Source organism: Protopterus annectens, chromosome 12.part0, assembly GCF_019279795.1.
Source record: "Protopterus annectens isolate FY-2018-M chromosome 12.part0, PAN1.0, whole genome shotgun sequence".
Lineage (NCBI taxonomy): Eukaryota > Metazoa > Chordata > Ceratodontiformes > Protopteridae > Protopterus > Protopterus annectens.
In genome coordinates, this window is record NC_056746.1 from 608,329,040 (window position 1) to 608,351,916 (window position 22,877).

The 22,877-nt window shown below is 40.1% G+C and overlaps 1 protein-coding gene across 2 annotated transcripts in view; it reads right to left on the bottom strand.

Moving 5' to 3' along the window:
- TMC7 (transmembrane channel like 7) overlaps positions 1-22,877 on the bottom strand; it is a 689,334-nt gene that overhangs the window by 526,370 nt on the left and 140,087 nt on the right. The window lies entirely within an intron of this gene.

Consider the following 22,877-nt stretch of genomic DNA (forward strand, 5'->3'; position numbering starts at 1 on the left):
AACTTCAGAAACAAACTGTCACAATTAATGGTAGTTGCTTTTGCTCACTTAAAATGAACAGTTTTGTAGGGCCTGGTGATGTCAAAGCTGCATATGTGCAAGCAAACAAATGTCTGAGGTTAAGTGGAATGGGATGTTGCTATATTATTTTAGGTCAATCACCATTTCTTGTGATCAGGTAACAGATGGGGCTACCCACTTTCATCAGACTGCCTCAGTAACCCCCTCATTCTAGTCACTTTATGGGCTATATTTCAGATATCAGACTGCAATTAACAGTGCCAGCCTTGTGTGAAAGTGGTTCTTGAAAAAGGACTTATTATGGCCCTGTTGTACATTGGTCCTCCCCTGCATCTCTTAATAGCCCTCCCGCTTTCCTGGCTCCACATCATCCATAGAGCCTAGTTCCATCCCTTTGACACGCACCATAACTTGCCAAGACTATCTTGTACTAAGTGTGGAGGAAGTAACTGAATTAAGCAAGAGAATCTGAGTGGCCCCAGAAGTCAAAAAGTTCTAGAATAGTCTGAAGTGTACCTTACAGTTTTTTTCAAAGTTTCTGATCCAATGATTGCCGAACAAAAATCATGAGTAAAAAAAGAAATTCAGTCTTATTTTTTCTTTCAAGGAAAATGCAAGTTGTGACCAAAGCTTAACATTCAGATTTTACAAAACAGTAGTTTCCAATAAAATGAGAAGACAAATGCTTGCAAGGAGACATTATACAACTGAGGGCCTGAGGAAGGAAACCAGAACACCTAGATAAAACCCGTTCATAGAAACACAGCAAGTAAATGCAGACTGCATAAAGGAGGAGTCCTATCTAAAACTCAACAAGAGAAAGAAGCTCTTGAGAAAAGCAATGCTACCTGCCACACCACTGTACCAATGATCAGTCATCATCACATACATTCTGCTCAGACTGCCACAAACAGCAACATATTGAGCACCATGCTAAATGGAAAGTGAAAGAAATTATGCCCAACTTTCTATTTTTAGATAAACAACAACACACACCCCCAGACATTTTCATCTGCAGACCGCCCTCTTTGCCAACAATTACAGCCATTTTAATTACTTTTAACAATGCAGATGTCTGTTTTAAAAATAGCCAGAGTAAAGCATTTCAGATGGCTTCACCCAAATACATACTAGTTTCTGCAAAGCCAGAAAAATGACCACTTCAACTTTAGCAAATGACAGCAGCACCAGTGACATTCATCCACAGAAAGCTTCTGTACCCAAGAATTAAAGCATTTGTTGACTGCGTAACATTAGCTATCAGATTGTACTAAAAAGAAAAATACTAATTTGCTATAGTAATTTATTTTTAGCCCCCCCTCCCCACCACACACATTTCCAGCAATTACAGCAGATTCTGCAGCTGTGTATGCATCACATCAGAGATGCATCAGATGGAGTACTTAAATAATGGCCACATGTATTTGAGTTTGCTGCCATCAGCACCATACAGTGCAACCTATAGTACCCCCTACACATAACACGCACACATACACATGCACATCTGACCGTCAATAACAGCCACTTCTATGACAATGACTTGACATCTCCGTAATTTGACTGTAATCAAATGAATGGATAAGTTACATAAATAAATGGCATTCAAGAATTTATCTTCCCTGCTCACAGCTATCAGAATACAATGTGCAACTCAATCCAACCCTCCATAAAAGCACAGTTGTGTACACTTAGCATAAATGTAGATGTTAGAGTGTATTCACTGCTGCACTGCAAGGGTCTAAGCCAGAAACTAGACCAGACAGGAGGAACACAATGGAGTCCACTGTCTTGGGAATAATACAGAAGCAGACTATTACTGTAGGCAAACAGGGAAGGAAAGAAGACTGTGTTAGTGAATACACTCGAACATCTACATTTATGGTGTATACAGCTGTACTACGTTCTTCGTGTTTTCCTGTTGCATTCCTGACATGTGGGATGTTTCCCAAAGCTGACATGAGGGTGGAAGGAAGATTATGGAGAAGACAGGATGCCCTACAGGATTACAGTTGCAAATCCTGCTCTAGACTTGGAGAAGGCTGATAAATGGCACTGTTCGGTAAAGATAAGCACAGATGACTAAGTAGCAGCTTACAAAATATCTTTGGCACGGACTCCCTTTAGGAAGGCAGCAGAGGTAGTAGTGTTCCTAGTAGGAGTGAGTCCTGACAGCTTCAGGTGGCTTTTTACCATGATGACTGTAGCAGAAGGAAATACAGTGAGATATCCACTTGGAAATAGTCTGTTTAGAAACTGGCTTCCCTTCAAAGCCAGTGGCAAAAGACACAAAGAGTTGGTCTGATTTTCTGAAAGATTTAATTATGTCAAGACAGTAGCACAGCTTTCTATGCACATCCAAGGAATGAAGGATTCTCTCCCCCCTGGTTTTGAATATTGTGGAAGAAGGTGGGCAGGTGTATGACTTGATTCAAGGATGCATCTGACCACCTTGGGCATAAAGGATGGGTTAGTCTTGAGCGATGCTCTGTCTGGGTTAAATATGAGAAATGGTTCCACTGCCATGAGAGCTTGCAGCTCACAGCCCCTCCTAGCTGAGGTGATAGCCAGTAAAAGGGCAGACTCCCAAGTTAAAAATTTTAGGTCAGCAGAAGCTGCCAGTTCAAAGAGGGGTAGGGTCATTTTTTTCCAGAACAAAACTGAGATCCCATGTTGGTGTGGGCTGTCTCTTGGGGGGACTGATGTGGATCACTCCCCTAAGGGGGTGTGAAAAGATAGGATGAAGAGCTTGAGATGTGGGCTGAAATGGCAGAGGCATGAATTTTTATGGAAGAAAAGGACAATACTCAACCAGGGTAGCCAGGTAATCTAAAATGGCAGAGATAATGGCTGAATTAGGATGGAGGCTTTTCAAATGGCACCAGACGGAGAATGTTTTCCACTTGGCCGAGTATGATATTCTAGTACTAGGCCTTCTGGCCTCTGAGAATGTCTTGAACTTGTTTGCTTATAGGTTCATACTAGGCTATCTGCCCTGGGGCAATTATAAGCCTAGCCCGATTCTGTATGGCTTACGCCACCCCTTGATTTGAGTATACTGTGCCCTTTTTAAGGTTTAGTTTACTGTGCCTCTGTCTAATAGTGACACAGGAGACATCCCTGGGACAAACCTACGATTCCCCATCCACCCATCGAGATTCTTCTTGAAGAGATTCAGTGAGGTGCTCTACCTCACATGAACTGGAATTCTATTCCAGAGCGAAGGGAGCCTCTGGGTTATGAACCTGTCCCACCAGCAACTTCTATTTATTTCTGTGCTAAGGTTCAAGTCCCTCGAGCGTGTGGCTCTAAGGGATTTAGATTTACTGAGGTGGAGCATGTCCATTAATTCTGGATTTGACATAGCTTTGTATGTCAGGCATAGATCGCCTCGAAGTAGGCGGTATGCAACTGAGTAGAGCTGGAGTTTTTTTAACCGAGCAGCATATGGCATCTGTTTGAGACCCTTGATCCTCTTGGTGAGATACTTTTGGGATCTTTCTAATTGCTGCAGGTGTCGGGTAAGGTACATCCCAAAAGGGGCATTGTATTCTATGATGTGCCTGATGAGGGATGAATAAAGGGGCACGATTACCTCTCTTGATCTAGATGTGAAACCCTTCGTGATGAGGTGGGCTATGTAGAAGGTCTTTCTAACCACTATGGCAATGTGGTTTTCAAAGGAGAGATTGCTATCAACTTGGGTCCCCAGGTCCCTAATAACTTTCTCTGTACTTAATGGGTTTCCGCCTATTTGTTTTTGCCAAAGGGTATGACTATACATTTTTTTGGCATTTAGCTTTAAACCATGGCACTGGCACCAGTTATCTGTCTCTGTGAGACCTTTTTGAAGAATGTTTGTGTCAGCTGGAGAGTCGATTATGGCACCCAGTTTGCAGTCGTCTGCGAACTTGGTGAGCCATAGTCCTCCCACGTTTGCCTGTACCTCGGAAAAGTATATACCGAACAAGAGTGGTCCCAGGACAGAACCCTGTGGGACGCCACTTGTGACCGGTTTTGAGTCTGACATGGCTCCAGCAACTCTCACTCTGTGGGTTATGTCTTTGAGCCAGTTTGCGACCCATCTTATGACATAGGGGTTTATATTTAAGCTGGATAGCTTATCTATGATGCCCGAGTGGGGTATTGTGTCAAATGCCTTTGCAAGGTCCAGAGAGGCTGTGTGGACTACCTTCCCTTCATCTATGGCTTTGGTGACTGTTTCGAAGAAGTCAACCAGGTTCAAAAGGCAGGATCTGCCCTTGACAAAGCCGAACTGGGTAGGATCTAGTGTCTATAGGTCCCCAATGTCTTTGTTTAGGAGCTCCATGATGATCCTCTCCCATAGCCTTGCAGACTAAGCTAGTCAGGCTTATGGGGCGATAGTTTTCAGGGTCCGTAGAGGCTCCACCTTTGTGGAGTGGGACCACTGTTGCTGTACGCCATTCTGTGGGCACATATCCTGTAGTGAGGCTGAGATTGTATAGCTGTTTTATTTGAGGGATTAGTTCCTCTTGGAGTTCATGTAGGACGCAACCTGGGACGCCATCTGGTCCCATGGAAGCAGTGTTTTTTGCTTTGGAGAGGACAGCCTTCACCTGAGCATCAGAGATGTTTGGGAGGCAGCCCTCTGCCGGGATAGATACTTGCTCTTTTGGGGGTGGAGAAGTTTGCACTGAACCTGTCTGCCAGGATACTGGCGATGTCTGTGGGTACAGTGTATTTTTTGTCGTTTAGAATCAACTCAGAACAAGTCTGGGAGTTGCATCCCAGGTTCCTAACATAACTGAAAAAAGCCTTATGATTGTCTTTGGTGTCCTGTGCAATTTTTCTCTCGAAGCTGGCCTTGGAGGATTTTATAAGGGATCATAATTTTTTGCTAGTACTGATCAGAGATGCCTTCCCTATTATGGATTTTGCTCTATCATGTAGTAGCTTCCTCCTTCTGTTGTACAGTTTATTTATGGCAGGGGTCCACCAGACTAGACGCCTGCCTTTGGATGATTGGGTCTTGGTTTTCTTTGGGATAGCATGATCCATGCATTCCTGGTGATGTCCGTAGAATGCGTTTATATAGGATTCTGCAGTTTGGGCCATAGTTTCCACTGGCCCTGGGGCCTTAAAGGATTCCACTTCGGTTTTGAGAAGTGAGAAGTTCGCTTTTGAGAAGTTTTTCACTGTGGTTTTCTGAGCTGGGGGTGGGGTCGGGATGTGGACATCCAGTGAAATTAATTTATTGTCTGATCTTACCAATGAGGGATATACTTCTGGTGTGGAGCACAGTGTCCCCATGTTGGTAATTATCAGGTCTAGTATGTTGTCCCCTCTTGTGGGAGTGGTGACTAGTTGTTCCATAGCATTTGAGTTTATAATTTCCAGGAACCTTTGGGCTAAGGTGCTGGGGCTTGAGTAGTGCTCCCAGTCAATGTTTGGGTAGTTGAAGTTGCCCAATATAATGGTGTTCGGAGAGATCTTCATGTTCTCCAATGTTTTCAGGAAAGACAAGTGGGATTCCTGACTTTGAGAGGGTGGTCTGTAGGATGCTATAAACTGAAAAGCAGTCTTGCCCACTGTTAGTTGCACATGGATGGTCTCCGATACTTCGTGCAATGCCACTAACCTGGAGGTGTGGATATCCTTGATAAATATTGAAACTCCCCCTCCTTTTGTGGTTCGGTCCGGGTTTTGGGGCCGAAAAGCATGATATGAGGTATAGCCTGGTAGTGCTGGGGTGCTCTCTGGAGCCTTGAACCAGGTTTCTGTCACTGCACAGATATCGATGTTCTCCATACTGAGGAGAGCTTCGAGTGCGTGCATCTTGAGGTTAAGACTTCTGGCGTTAAGCAGCATTACCCTTAGTTTCTTGTTCCTTGTGCTGTCTATGGGAGTGGGTTTGACTTTTGAGCCTTGCCTAAAAAAGGCACTATGGGGGTGGCAAGAGCCTTTGCCAATATCCGAAAGCCAGTGGTGACAGGTGCAAGCCGTCCCTAGCGAAGCAACGTGGCTTGTCGAGCATGTCATCCCAGGCTGACAGACACTGGACCCCCTTTGAATGACACCAAAATTTTAGCCAGTTGTTAAAATCGATCATTTTGTCTTTGTACTGTGGCATCATTCTAGGTGAGGGTAAGATGCTGCTCAAGGTCAGGGTCATACCAGCCTGGGCTACATGATCAGAGAGCTCCTCTATGTCTCTTTTCATGTAGTCCAGGGAGGTACATCTCAGGTCATTCACACCAGCATGTACAATGACTGAGTCATATTTGTATTTGCTTTGGAGTGACCTGAGTGCTTGCGTTATGTGGCGGATCCTAGCACCCGACAGGCAGTTCACCATGACCTTCTCTTTATTCAGCCTGGTGAGCGGGACGTCAGTGTGTCTGACAATAGAGTCACCTATTACAAGAGTATCAGGTGTGTTACTCAGCCTTAAGGGCTGTGGCTGCTTGGCATACTGACTTTGTGGGCTATGTGTCGTGCGTGTTTTGTTTTGAGGTAGCGTTTGCTTGGATGTCTGCTTTGGAGGTCTCTGACGCTTAGGTAGATTTTTATTTAGAGCCTCCGAGTATGTTTTTGTGTATTTATGTGTTTGGTTCGCTGATGTGGTGGGATTATGTGATACTGGAATTGTGTTGTGTGAGGTTACCTTCTCCCCCTGACTGGTTTCACCAGTTTTGAGATGAGAGAGCTCAGCCTCCAGTTTGGCTAAATAGTTGCATCTCTCACATATATTTGACCCTGTTTGGAGGAGGAGAGGGTTGTCCGTGTACATGAGATAGTTGTAACATTGCCTCAAAATTCCCAGATTCACCAGCTGGACTGGAGAGGAAACCATTGACTGACTTTTGGACATGCTAGAGTAATATAGGGAAACTGAATTTAAGACGGACCAATAGAGGACAGGGTAATCGTAGAGAGTACAAGAGTAAGTAGTGCTTATGGTTTAATAGTGCTAACTTGTAGGATTACTTAATTGGACCAGTGAAGGGCCTTAGAATGAGAATATGGTGTTTAAATTGAGAGATAGAGCAGTTCTAAGGGAAAAAGTGAAGAGCAGACTTTGTGGAGCCAGGAAAAGTTTAAACCCAATTAGGCGGCGCTGCCCGCTGTTGCTCTATGCACAAAAACGCGCAAAACAGGGTTTTAAGAGATGAAGGAGTATGGAATTGACCCAAAATGGCCAATAAAACTACAGTTTCAAGTCAGTAACCACTCCCACAGGGGCATGCCTGAAGGTGGATGCTGAGGGATTATTCAGGCTGACAGTCCACAGATTAGGATGCACAAACCTCCCCTTGTCCTGCGTCAGAAGGCCCACACTTTGGAGGCAACTGCCACAGATTTTCAATGGTTAAATTTAATAGCAGAGGATACCAGTGCTGCCTGGGCCAGTCTGGTGCTATCAGAATGGCACTTGGGCCCTCTTTCCTGATGGTTAGGAGGACCTGAGGAAGAACTGGGGGGGGGGGGTGCATAAAGGAAAAGATGGGTCCAAGGGAAGGAGAAGACATCAGTCTTGTAGGCTATGAGCAGTTTGCTCCTGGAACAGAATCTTTTTAGTTGAGCACTTTCTTTGGTGGCAAAGAGATCTGTGGGATTCCCCATTTCTGGACTATGCTGAGAAAAGTTTCCTGATGCATGTGTCATTCATGGGGATCTGTCAAGTTCCTGCTGAGGTGATCTGGTAGAGTGCTTTGAACCCATGGAAGGTACTGTGGTCATGAGGTGCAACCCCAGAGAACAAGTTATCTCCCACATTTGCATAGCCAGTCAACATATAAGGCAAGAATGAGCGCCTCCTTGTTTGTTTATGTACCACATGACAGTGGTCGTGTCTATTTTGACTAGTAGGCCTTTTGAAGGGAAGACTCCAGAAAAGCCCCCAGGAAAACTATATTGGTAGATGGGTCTGTGTTGGATTTGTGTAGATGTACGGTGAACCTCAAGGAGTTGAGGAGGTTTTGAGTAAAGGCTAACTCCTAGAGCAGCTTTGACAGACTCATGGCTTGAACTAGGCAGTTGTCTAGACAAGGATAGATTTGTCTTCTGCAGAAAAAGACTGGTCCAATCATATGGGCTAAGCATTTTGTAAAAACCTTGGGAGCAGCAGACAAGCCAAAGGACAGTGCAGAGAAATGAAAGTGACCGGTAGCTGCTCTAAAACGTGGAAAGCTTCTACGTGATGTCTCTATAGGATTGTGCAAGTAAGCATCCTTTAGAACAAGAGTGACCATTAAGGCCTGGGGATGGGTAAGATTCTTTTAAAAAGTCAACATTTTGAATTTTGGTACCAGCAGAGACTGATTTAGGGTGGAAAGGTCTAGAGCAGGGCAAAACAGCTTTCCTTTCTGGGAAACAGAAAGCACCTGGAATAGAACCCCTTTCCTTTTTGGTGTTCTGGGACTGGTTCCACTGAACCCTGTGAGCACAGACTGAAAATCTAAGAAAGGGCCTCTCTTCTTTGACTTTTGTGGAATATCTGGGAAACCTGAGTATCTTAATGGCTCTTTGAAAGTCAGCCTGTAACCATTTGAGATAATATTCAGAACCCACTTGTCTGAACTGATGAAGGACCAATTATCTTTAAAGAGGGATAGCCTTCCTCCTATATTTTTGGAAGATGGTGGGGTCCAGGGTAGGGGAATGTGAAAGTCATTGCTGCTCTCCACCAGGACACTGTGGCCTAGAACTCCCCTGCCTGGGGGTTCCTGAGGACCACTGCCTGGGCCTTTGTGATTGGTGCTGTCTTTAAGGTCTTTCCCTCTGGGACCAGTGTTTAGTGGGAAAATTCCTACTAAACCTATGAGGCTGAACCTGGAGGAAGTCTTGAACAGTCTGCATAGATTTTGCTTCATCTTCCATCTTTTTGAGCACAGCCTCAACTCTTAGCTCAAAGAGGAAATCTTTATCCAGGGGTGAATCCAGAAGGTTGGACTTGACATGGTCTGGAAAGATCTGCTCCCTACGCCAAGCATGCCTTCTAATGACAGAATCAGAGACTGTAGATTGCCTGGAGGCATTCATAGCATCAGAGCCGCACTGTAAAGAGTGTCTAGCCACCTGAGCGCTAGAATGGCTAAGGTCCAACAATTCCTTGAAAATGTTCTTGTCCTCCAGGGAAGAAATCTTTTGCTTCACTTGATCTAAAATAGTTTGCTGGTATTTGAACATATGAAACTGGCAGTTAGGAGCCCTCATGGCTGGGGTAGCAGAAGTGAAAACTTTTTTTTACCAAACCTATCAAGGGCCTTGCTTTCTTTGTCAGCAGGTAAAGGATTTTTTGAAGAGTATGCCCTTGCTCCTTTGGGTCCTGGAGTTCTGCATCAGTAGAAGGATTCTTGTACAGGTATTTATGAGAGTCTAGCACCCTGTAGAACCTGTCTGGTTTTCGAGGGGCTGGAGGAAGAGAATATGGATTCAAGGAAGAATCCATGAAAAAACATCCTCTACAACCTCCAACACAGGAAGTATAGCTAAAGGTTTGTGTTCTGGGAGATCAGAAAACCACTTACCCTCTTTTTTGATTGTGGGTATTCCTGGGCCTCTGACTGGAAATGCTCTCTCATGGCATGGAGAGTTTCCCCAAAGATGATGTCTTCAGGAGGTGAAGGTAAAGCCAGATTCTTTTCAGAATCTGAATTTTCAAAAGAAGCAAGGCAGGGTCCCTACTCAAAGAAAGATTCCTCCTGGTCAGAATCCTCATCAGAATCAGGAGAATCAGAGAAAACTTCAGGGGTAGGATCCCTCTTCCTTTTCCCTGGGGAAGACTCCAAAGGGTGGTTGCCTAGCTAGGACAATAGAGATAAGGTCTTCAGCTAACCTCACCAGGTCTTGCTGCTATCCCTGTGCATGGGAGCTGGTAGGCTTAAGCATAGGGCCCAGAGGTAGAACTCTTCTCAGAGGTTGCTCTGGGCTTAGGCCTAGGAACATCCGCAATCCTGAAGCCAGTCTCTCTGTAAGAATAAGACTATGCCTGCAGACATTGGAAAGGGACATTGCTGGTAAAAGATCACCTGTTGGAAGCAGAGGTCTGTTGAGCGACGATCCAACTGACAAACTAAGAATCAAGGCCTGTGTAGAAATCCAACGGTATGTTGGACTCCTGATGGGTCTCAACAAAGGCCTGCACCACCACCTCAAGCTGCAGTAGGGGACTGCAAAAGCATTTCACCTTCCTCAGCGATAACGAGTCTTGGGAGACTGGCAGATGGAAAATAACCGTCATCCAAGGCTCTAAGCTTGGGTCGTTTTTCCTTGTCCTTCCTACTGTTAGGGAACTCAACCTCAGGAAGACCAGCGGATTCCATCGGACAATGCAAAGTAGATGGGAGAGTAAGACACCTAGCTAAGATTTCGGCTCTATGCCCGATAGTCCTAGTGTTGAAACGGGCACAGAAACAATAATTAGGAATGTCATGATCAGGGCCTAGACAGGTGACACACAGTGAATGAAGTCTTGGTGTGGGATTTGCTAACCACATTGGAGACAGTTGTTAACCTTATCTGACATGGGTTAAAGCAAGAAAAAAAAAAAGGAGTTCCCCAAAAGGGTACTTAACTTTCAGATAACTTCAGTTTGGTGCAGAACAACAGATGCACTGAAATACTGATTCAGGCTCTGATGGCAAGAAAGGACTGATATAATGGCTGGCTCCGTGCATACCCATGTGTATTGACATTAGATAGGATGTCCACCAGCTTTAAGGAAGAGGGGCATTTTTACTGGTCTTACACAGGTGGAAATCCCTCGTCAGGATTGGACAGTGAAACACAAAGCACATCTCCCAAACTCTTAGCTCAAGAATCAGGAACACAGCTCAAAAATAATGGAGACCAAAGACACCACATCAGGAACAGATACTGCCTCGTATACTTGAAAAGTTGCTACAATACTAGGTTGTGCTTTTTATGAAGGCTATGAAGCCTGATTCTCAAATGTCTGACATTAGTGGCTATACTCCAAAACAATTGCAAGGAAACCATACATTTTATTAAAGAGTCAGAGACCAAAATAGGAGGCAAAATCTAGGACAGCCCATATGTTCTATGCCTTCCTTGCAGGACACACAGACACACACACAGACACACACACACACAGACACAAAACAGAAGTTATGTACTTACCATAACTTGGCATCTGTGTTGAATTTCATTATGCATCATTACTGGGTCTACAGATTTGATGTTAGATCTGACGTGGACATTTCTCCAAACTTACAATCTGAGCTTCAAGCTCTTCCCTCTTCCATAATGCCCCACTGCTTTAATCCCTCAGATCAAGGTGATTTAGATTTATACACCTAGAAAAAACAAAAGAAAGTGACCACAATGAAGCTCAAACTAGGAAACTATGGGTTCCCACAGCCTCTCTACCACTCTCAGCTGACATAGGTGGGATGTGATCCTACCTATCTCTCAGCAAGAGGCCCCTCAAAATCAACTTACTGCGCCGATCAGCAAGGGTTGGGGGATTGAAGGCCATGCAAATGTCGCACTCAACCTCCAAGTGCCCTGGCCCAAGACAATACACATACCTCTTGTTGGCATCCACCTGGGGGATCTTATGCCCAGAAGAGGCGCACCTTTTAAATCCTGTGGTTTTGTCAGAACATGTAGGTTTGTCAGACATACTAGAAGGTTAGTGCACCTACATGCACACACACAAACACACACACTCGCACGACAAAGAAGGCTTGCTAACACTAAAGATAAATCATAAATATCAGGAAAGATTTTTATTTTTGGAAAGGAAGAGAAAAGAAGAGAAAGGGGAAATAACTGTTAAAGAAAAAAATGCAGAGGGTGGGAAACAACCCTAACACAAGTGAGAAGCTCTGATAAGAGCTAGCTAGAAAGGTAGGGAGGTACAAAAAACTAACCTAACAAATAAATATATCTAAAGCAGTGAAAAGAGAAAAGGACAGAACTCACTGTAGACTGTGTCTTTCGGCTTTTCCCGGTTAGGGGTCGCCACAGCGGAACCCGGGCTGCTAATGATTGGCAGTTGATTTTTACGTACCAGTTTGCCAGGCCTGACGCACAACCTTCAACGAAGGTACGCCCATTCACACATATCTCCACGCAGAAGACGCGCTAGCTGAGAATTGAACATGACAGCGTCTTACTGTGAGGCGACAACGCTACCGCAGCACCACCACCATGGGGTCTATAGAACTCACTGTAGACTAAAAGTATGAAAAATCACTTATATCTAAGCTGAGACTGCGGAATTGCGTCTGTGCTCGAAGGTGGCAAACAAGATCCGAGGGGTTAGAGAAGAAGTGGGACATTATTTGAGAGGGAGGAGCTTGAGTTCAGATCCATAGACCCAGTAGTGAGGCATAATGAAATGGACAACATTAGATCATGCTTAATTTCCTGCATACAGGCTGACAACGGCTTGTGCAGTGCTTGTAAAAAAAAAAAATTGCTCTCAAGCTTCCATGCAGCCATCCATTAATTTCTTCTTTCACTTTCAGCCCCCACGCTGCCTCAGTTACCGGACATGGCTTCAGACAAGGGAATGGCTCCTTGGTGCTTTATAGAGCAGCTCAGTCAGACCTGTATTAAAGACATAATCACCTTATTCTCCATTTGGAGTTGGCATAGTGACAGGCTATTTCAAAAACAGGCTGGCAAGCAGATTGAGACAATTTGCTTTAGTAAAACACATTCTGTTGGAACTCCATGCATGCAAAGTAATATGCATGGAACTTGAGCTTCAGAAATGCATTGCTGAAACAGAAAAGATATAGCATTATTTTTAAAAGAAAGCAAATACAATAAAATAACTAAAATACAATTTACTTTTTTTCAAGTGTGTGATTAACTGCTTAAAAACAAATGCATCAAGTGCTACAAACAGAACTGTAATTTGAAGTGGTGCAGCAAATAGAATTGATGCCTTACAGCAAGAGGTTCTCAGGTATGATTCTTGGCTGAAGTGCCTTCTTCTGTGTGGAGTTCATTCAGTAACTTAAGTAATTCATTCATTCATTTATTCTCCAATACTCACTTTATCCTACTCAGGATTATGGCAGAGATGGACTCCTTTCCCAGCCAGCAATGTGCCTAAGGCACAGAAAAAAAATCCTGGAAAGGATGTCATCTACTGCAGCACATGTAGCAAGCTTGTGAAAAAAATACACCCACACCAGCAATTTAAGGGCTAGGCAATTCACTAATGGCACATCAATGGGATGTGGGAGGAAAGCAGAGCACCTGCATAAAACTAGTGCATACACATGACATGCAGACTGCAGACAAGGAGCACCTTCGCCAGGAACCTCAGAATCCAGATCTATACTGCAACAACACTAACTGGGCACTACTCTGGTACCTAAATAAATTCTATTTATTGTACTATATACCCCCCTCCCAAAATAAAAGCTTCTATATCACCTCACACAAAAGCTCAGAACACAGCACACTTTGGTCAAAAACATGCCATCTCTAAAATGTAATTTTGACCCTGTAGGCTTTATAAATTGATCAGTCTATGAAGAACTGAAACACAGCTGAGTAATACATATCTACTGCTGTAAAAGCCTGACAATCCAACAATCTCAGCTCACTTTTGGCACATAAAGTGAAGAAGAAATGAGCTACCATGGCTTAAGGTAAAACTAACATTATATCCTTTTCACAATGCACCAAAGTTGTAAAGCCCTAAAAGTAAAATTGAATAAGCACTAAATTGAGCACACATTTTCCAATGTCCAAACCAAAACTGGATTCTAAACTTTATCAATAACCACAACTTTATCACTTTTAAGTTATGAGATACAGCTAAGGTTAATAAAACCAACGTATAAACACAACCATAATCTTAAGAAATCTTACTGTAATTCTGTTATGGATCCTAAAAAGTAACAAACTCCAAATGTAAAGAAAAACATCACTATAATTAATGGTATTAGGGGTCACGTTTAATCTCAATGGTGCAGTCTAGTAGAGATTTAACTAGGGCTGGGTTTAAGACTTCAACTACAAGCACCTGTGCTGTTTTTAGGGTTGGACATACAACTAATGTGAAAATTAGGTAGAGATGACAGCAACAGTTACCATCATGTAAGGCTCAATTATTGTTATTGATAAGCCTAGGCACAGAGTTACTGTTGTAGTTCGTATCAAAGTATAGATGAAATTACAGTATAAACAAATAGAGCTATACTAAAGCTTCATTAAAGAGAACTCAAATTGTCATGTAAATTTCACTGGAATAACACTATTAAAAATGGAAAATGAAATTCCTTTTTCTACAATATTTACCATATCAGAACAGTACGAGAGAAATTAACACATCGTCCAGCCAGAAAGCAAACCTTACACTATTTCTGCTCTCTGCATCAGCTAAATGTTGCAATACATAGGCACAATACAGTGTCCAAAAAACTATTACCACACTTAGTGGTGCAAGTCAACAAAGGCTGGTATGAGGCATAAGGTCTACAGTTATCTGTCTCAAGCCTCCAGGAAGGGCTGACACAGACAGAAAAACTGTTTGTCAGAGCCATGGACAAAAACTAAATGCCAAGAAATGCATAATAGTATCCTTTGGGAAGTCATCCATCCCTGGTAACTATCATGTTGACAACACAACCCTTAGAACAGACCCAGCAGTCATGGACTTAGGGACACACAAAGTAATCCAGCCTTTGACAATAACATAACATGTCTACAGTGGTGAGGAAATCATTCTACGTTGCACAACTTATAAACAAAGGTATGGCATCTAAGTCCAAGGAAGTCATTGTTCCACTGTATTCGGCATTCATCAGACCTATCATCGAGTACAATGCCCCCTTTGGTATGTACCTAACCAGGCATATTCAACAATTGGAATGTCCACAGAGGTTCCTCACTAAAAGAACACAGGGCGCAAGTAAAACGTCCTATGCAGATCACCTCAAGGCCCTATCCCTGTATTCAGTCTCCTACAGGCTTTTGAGGGGAGATCTATGCCTGGCATACACGGCATTGTCAGACCCGACTCTGATGGACCTCTTCTTGCATATGCATAAAGCAAACATCACCAGAATTACCTGTTCTAAAGACTTGAACCTTGCCTGCGATATAAATGGGACCTGCTGGAGAGATAGGTATGTATTCCAGAGACTACCCCATCCATGTGAAGCAGAATTCCTCCCTAACCAAATTCAACTGCAACTTGGACAACTGGATGGGAAACCGAAAATTCATCCCTGGTTTGGCACCTATGTCTCTAATGGGCACAGGTAACCTGAAAATCTCCCAGGCCCATGCTTATATTTACCAAGGGTATCAGAACTTGTCAGGAGATTTGGGATGCATGGCTATGCTTAAAAAGGCCCTTGTGGTCGTTAGCCTAGTAAACGCCTATAAACCTATGAAATCAGTTAAATGCTGCAGTTTACAGCTCAGTATATGTATATATAGTCAGTGTGCAGACCAAAATCAGAGTTGCAATGTTAGCACAGCATGTGGTGAACTGTACCAGAGGGGGTGAGATCATATCATTTATGTAAAAGAAAGGTACAACACATCAGTGAAAATAGAGAGATTAAACATTAATCCTTCCCTTAACCTCACAACAGTATATAAAACCTTGGCCACTGACAGCTCTGAGTTGGCTCTCTACAGACAACAGATGGAGTCCTGAATGACAGATAACCCAAGTCTGACAGAAGCAAGCTGGGGAGATGGAAGTTATTAGCCACAGTCATCTCACCAATCTCAAAAGTAAGACACTTGCAGTGCACCTGCTAATAAAGAACAGTAGCTCAAGCACCTCCCTTCAAGAAAATCAAAGGCAAACATAAGACTGCATGAAGCAGCAATAAAATGGTTGAATTGCATGTACATTGCATGTAAAGACATTACTACTGATTATTTGACTATTCCACATACAGCCAAACCTCACAAAGGTTTAGTGTTTATTATTAGTTAAATTTTTTTGCACCTATTTGTCTCTCTCCCACAACTGATCATTGGAGAATTCCACTGTTCCTCCTTGTTTGTCAGGTCTACCGAACCCTCCTTGATCCCTCAACTATAAGGGCTGGGCCAAAGAGGAGATCAGGCAGTCGTGGCTCCCCATCACACATCTACCAGGAATATTCTTCTACCTAACCTGCTGCTCCATGCGTGTGTGTGTGTGTGTGTGTGTGTGTGTGTGTGTGTGTGTGTGTGTGTGTGTGTGTGTGTGTCTGTGTCTGTGTGCGCGCGTACAGCACTCCTTATGTGCAGCATGAGCAATGAGCAGGCAGCACTGAACTGATCCTCTCTTCTGCAAGAAGATGACACCTCAGGAAACACACTACAGTTGGGGCGCCGGCATACGCCAGATTGTTCAAACTGCTTTGTATGCCTGTGTAAAAGCCTCTCCTCCCTACAACAGGCATGTCCATCCCCTCTGCTAGGGCCTCAGATGTTCTGAGCTTCTAATCAAACCTAGGTTGCCTGGATTATAGACACAGCTTAATCCCTCTAGGCTACAGCACTGGCATTCAGTTTCTTTTATTTAATTAGGAAAGTACTCTGGCTGGGGCCAGATGACAATGGAAAGACGTTGACGTACACAGAAATCAAAACCAAGCAGTAGTAATTACAGAAATTCAAATTACATTGACAACGACACATTATATTGGTTAAGTCACAATAAAAAACAGTAATAAAAACAGATGCACTTAAAATTATAGACTAGACAAAATCTTTAAAAAAAATTTAGATGCACAAATGCTCAGATACACAAAGTATATTAGACTGGGAATAAAGTGCATGCATATTTACGAAAGAGAGTGATGTTGAAGGAAGAGGGTAGAGGTTGAACTGCAGTGGGACAAGTACAGGTAAGTGTATGGAAGTTGTAGTTTTATCACAACATCAAAGATAACTTTAACTTGGTTAACACATATTCAATAACAGGTTACAGTCCTGACCAATGCTACCAGTGGTCCCTTTAGATCTTTTTTAATTCAAATTATTTTATTCAAAAAATCTTTTTTTTAAACAATAAACAGTAAATATAACAGATCAAATAAGAGTGAACTGAATGAACTATTTACATAATATACAATGGCCTCAAGTCAGATAAAGTCAAAAGGGATACAATCATAGATATACAGACAAATAATCAAGACTGTTGTACAAGGAATAACAAATTACAACCTGCATTCTTGCTTCCTCTTTTCTTATGAAGATAAAATGATGTCCGTTTTAAGTGTCTCTATTAGGGAGAGAACTTTCTCCCAAGGATTATTAGTCCATTTCTTTGGAAAGATCCTCATTTCCTTGACTTTAATTTCCAACAGTGCTACTTCTTTCAATAGAGTGAGAAAATCATCAATTGTTGGGATGATAGAGGTGTTCCATTTCCTAGTGATGCATTTTTTGAGACCGCCATTATGGTCCAAAGAAGATATAGATCTTTCTTTTTCATAATAGTCGTTTCAATTTTATTCAGAAGAATTAATGAGTTTGACAAAATGAAAGAATCAGTAAAAATGGCTTGCAAAAATTCACCAATATCCTCCCAAAATTTTCTAATACGAGTACAATCATATATAATATGTGACCAATCAGCATTACATTTTAGATTATATCTCCAGCACATTACATCATTAGTATTTTTAAATCTAGCTATTTTATTAGGGATGTAAAAGGCTCTATGCAAGAATTTCCATGCAAAGATTCTCTAACATTGTAGATTTGAAGTTAACTTAATAGAATATAGTATGTTTATTTTTGACTCCTTAGATAACAACAATGAACAATCTTTATTGATAAAATTCCACAATTTCTGGTTAGATTTTATTTTGCAACTAATAATAATTTTATATAACTTTGAAGTTAGATTTGTCCAATTAAAGTATCTGTATAATACTTCATATAAACAAAATATAAATTTAGGTATGGAGTTAAATGAAGAATTTTCTATTATTCTACACAGATCTTGCACATATGGTACCAGGCTATAAAGAACTAACCAGTCACTACTTGATAGACTGGATGTATTAATTATCTGATTGACATTCATGTCAGATTTTCTATACATTGATACTAACGTGAGAAATTTTTCCCTTTCCATGAGTTAAGAGTATTTATGGAAATGTTATTAACAAAGGTTTTGTAATATTAAAATGAGTTAATAATTGAAACCATAATTTAATTTCAATATTATTTTTTATGAAGCGCCGAAAAGTGTTATAAATGTAATTTATATAATTTAGATTAGTAGGTTTGGTGGAATTGTATTGCAAGTTGATACAAATGATACGCCAGAGTATATTGTTCTGTCAAAGCGGTTGTATATTTTTTGATAATTTATTTTCTTCATGAAAAATAGCAGTATGTAATGTTTTCCAAGCAGAAGAACTTTTTGGATCTATCTAATTTATAACTGTTTTAAGAACAGAAGCTTTAATGTAGGATTCTAAATCAGGAAAGTTTATGCCTCCCATTTCCCAGGGTCTAATATGGTTTAGAAGAGCAATCCTATTTGTTTTGGTATACCAAAGGAATCTTAATATTCTATTTAATTATTTTAAACATTTTTACTAAGTATAATAGGGATTGCTAATGCAATGTAGTTTACCTTTGGGAGAGGTACCATCTTTATTAACTGCAATCCGTCTTCAAATGTTAAATACAATTTATTCCATTTCACTATTAATGATTTAAGCGTAATCAGACTATTATTATGATTTGTAGATAGAGTTGCTTCTAACGCTTAACATAAAACTTTTCCTAAATAATCTAGAGATAAAACCTATTTTTCAACAATTGGATTTATGTTAGTATTAGAATTATTTTTATTATTTAATAACATATGTTTCGATTTGGATGCATTAATCTTTAAACCTGAGATGTGATAAAAATTTTCAGCTAATGAATTTAATTCACATAGTGACTCTTCTGAGTTTAATAAGGTGAGTAAAATATCATCAGCAAAGAGCATTATTTTGGAATGAATTTGATTATTAATTTCAATACCTTTAATTTTAGGGTTAAGACAAATAGTAGAGGAAAAAAGTTCAACTGCTAATGCAAACAACACTGGCGACATGCGGCATCCTTGTTTGGTATCTTTAGTCATTTTAAATGCATCTGATGAAAGGGCCTAACTTTACATAAGCTAGATTATCCTTATAAATGTTTTTTTTATTAAATTAATGAATCTTGAGGGGAAATTATAAATTAGAAGTATTTTGAAAAGATAATCCCAGTTTAGTGAGTCAAATGCCTTTTCAATGTCTAATGTTACTATTAAAGCTTCAGCTTTGTCTCTATTTAAGAGGTCTATAATGGTTAAAATTCTTTGTATGTTGCCTTGAGTGCATCTATTGTGAATAAATCCCATTTGATCCTCATTGATAATTTGAGTTAGAGATTTTTTAATCCTATTAACCAGTATAGACATAAACATTTTGTAATCATTATTTAGAAGTGAAATAGGCCTGTATGAACTACATGAACTGGGATTTTTGTTTTCTTTTAAAATAGGTGTAATCAATGTGCATCTCCATGAAGGTGGAATAATGCCTTGTAAATAAGTTTCATTTAACGCCTTCTGAAGTATTGTTATGACTGATGATGGAAATAATTTATAAATTTCTATAATTATTCCGTCTATGCCTGGAGCTTTATTATTTTTGCCTTCTTTAATTTTCTCATTAATTTCTTTAAGTGCTATTTGTTTTTGGATATTTATGTTTAAACTCTCTGGTATTTTACTTAAATTTGTATAATCAAGTCCCATATCTATGTTGTTATGAGGAGAATCATTAAAACTGTAATGTTTTGTAAAATGAAATTTGAAGGCTTCTAATATATCACCTATATCTGATATTTTTCTTGTTTTCCCCTTCATGAATTACATTTGTAATATTGTTTGTATTGGAATGCCTTTTTAATCTCATTGCTACGCTATACATATATTTTGATGACACAGAGTATTACTTTAATTTTAATTTTTCCAATGCTAGATTGGTTTTATGCATTATAATATCATTGTATTTTTTTTATTTAATTACCCAATTTCTTTTTTTTTTTTTCGACCAGGTTCTCCACATCCTTAAGGTTAATTTCTATAATTCGTTTTTGGATATTAACTAGCTCAGACTCCTATTCTTTTATTTTATTATTACACCAGGAAATGATTTTACCATAAAGATATGCTTTTAGTAAATCCCATAAAATAACTACATTGACATCACCAGTATTACTTAGTATTTTATTTCTAAACCTAACCAAGTCTTAAACTAATTTAATTTAGTGAAGTATGCAGGAATTCTTTTAGTAAGGTTTAGTCTCTTAAATTTCATTTGAATTCTAAGAATGAGTGAATTGTGATCAGATATGGGGCAGAGAATTATGGAAGAATGTGATATTTTCATTTTTAAATCTTGGGATACATATAATTTATCAATTATTGTTTGGGTATTGAATCTATAATCACTATGAGAAAATTGTAATGAATTTTCTAAATGAATCTAACTGCATGTTATCTATCCATTTAAGAGTTTTTCCTATAGATGTTATACGAAAAGGTCGCTTACTTGTAGTCTCCTGGCTATCTAAGATGCAATTAAAATCCCCTCCTACAATTAAACTACCTTTTGAAGTCTTAATAATAAGTTCTATGTGCTTCTTAATTGTTCCAACTTCTATACCTGGAAACCAATAACGATTCACCAATGTCCAAATTCTATTACTATATCTTATTATTACTATTTATAAAAGGCCATCTTTGTCTTCATAATTATATATTATTTGAGGAGTGGTAACACTTTTCCTCCACAATGTTAATACTCTTCTGTTTATTTTACTATATGAAGAACTAGGGAGCTTTAAGAAATCATTTGGATTCCAAATGAAATTATCATGAACTTTAAAGTGGGTTTCTTGTAGAAATATTAACTGTGATTTATTTACTTTTAGATATTTAAGTAGGCTAGATCTTTTCATTGGGATATTTAAACCATTCACATTTAGTGAGAGAAGTACTATATTCATCCAGTTAAATTATTTATTGAAGAGTTCTGAATGGAAACAATAAGTTATTTTGCTACTTATTTGCTGTATATCTTCCATACATTTATTAATTCTGTAGTAAACCTTCTTATTTCCCTTTGATTTATATATTATTTATACTAGAAGAGGCCAAATAGTAAGACAAACAAGAGTACAATATGTATAAGTAAATATTTAGAATTACCTTTTAACAAACATGGAATGGATACCATTCCCAATATGAAAGAACTAAAATGTTCAGTCAGATTAACCCTCATTACTAACAATAAATCAAACAATGAGAAGTTAGAGGCTCCATCATGTTATTCTGGAGGTAAATAATCAACTCTCATATACATCTAGTTTGATCTATGCAGGTAACTATATTTTTATTATAAAATTAACTTAATATAGAATTTAGGCAATAACTTTGATCAAATTTACTTCATGTGTAGTGAATCAAATATGTAAATCATTCAAAATCAAATATTCATAAAATGTAAGTTAATATTTCAAGAGATATTTACTAATCCAGTTTCCTTTTAACTTTCATGAGTTTCTGCATAGTGACCCATTCATTTAGTAGTTATCTTATATGATATACTATAACCAATATTATAAGACTTTAACTACAATAGTATCAACAATTAATCTAGTGAACTATAGCAGAACCACAAACCACCACTTCTCTGATGTATTGGTTGGAGTACTCAAATTATATCATTCCGGACATGTAGTGATTCAGTGACTAACTCTTGGCTGCTGTGCATCCTAGGCTCTAGCTATCTACCTATTCCTGCCTGTCCTGCTTTAGGGTTGATAACCTGCCCTACTTGAAGACCCTGGGTCCCTGCATTAAATAGTACCTGCTTTCTCTTCCTAAAATCAAGGAAAAGAGGCTATCTTCTCGCTGAACTTATCCCTTCAAGGAAGCCAGAAAGTATGTTTGTTACTATATGGAAATATATTTTTTCCAAACAAAGTAGGTAGTAACTTTCCCTTCCCTGCCAGGATAGCCAGCAGCCTTATTCCTCTGTACTCCTCTACCTTCATCCCTTCCCTCTTGTTGCTCCTGCACTTGACTTCACTTTTCCCACCCTTACTCCTAAACTCACTTTTCCCCCACGAGCTACTGTAGCAGTACACCGTTTACCCACTAGAGGGTAGCCTTTTCGTAGTACACCTAGCCTTTAGCTTGTAAACAGAATCTTAGGAAATTAGTTTTACCTTACTTGTTTCATTCTGTCCCAATTTTCTCTTTTACATTCACCATAATTCTCTTATCTACCCAACCTACTCAAACAATCATTACCTCTATTACCTCCTTCAGCTACCTCCTCCTAACCTACCTCTAGTAGTCAGCATTCCACTGATTGGTTTCCTCAGGTCTTCTTCCTTTACTTAGCTCTACCTGCTCCGTTCGCCCTGCGGGCTCACTCCACTCCCCTACCCTACCCCCAAATCCCACCCACCCCCACTGCATCTGACCTTATACCTCTCTAAGCACACCCACTTGCACCATTACCCTATCCCATCCCATAACTCGTTAAAGCTATCCATCTTCTAAGACACTCCTCCTATTTAACACACACTTCACCCTTCCACTCTCCACCCTCTACTTTAGAAGCACTATGCCTATTCCATCCTTATCAACTTACCTCAAACCACTACTTCTATTTTCAATTCTTCCTTTCCTTTGCATTCCCTATACCCTAACTGCCTATGAACATCTCAGTTACACTAGCTTCCACCAGGCCAAAAAACAAACATCCCCTCCTGCTTTACCAACCAGCCTTAAACACATAAACATAACATCCTCTACCAACTATTTCCTCCCAAAGTATCACAGAGTCACCCATATTAACTAT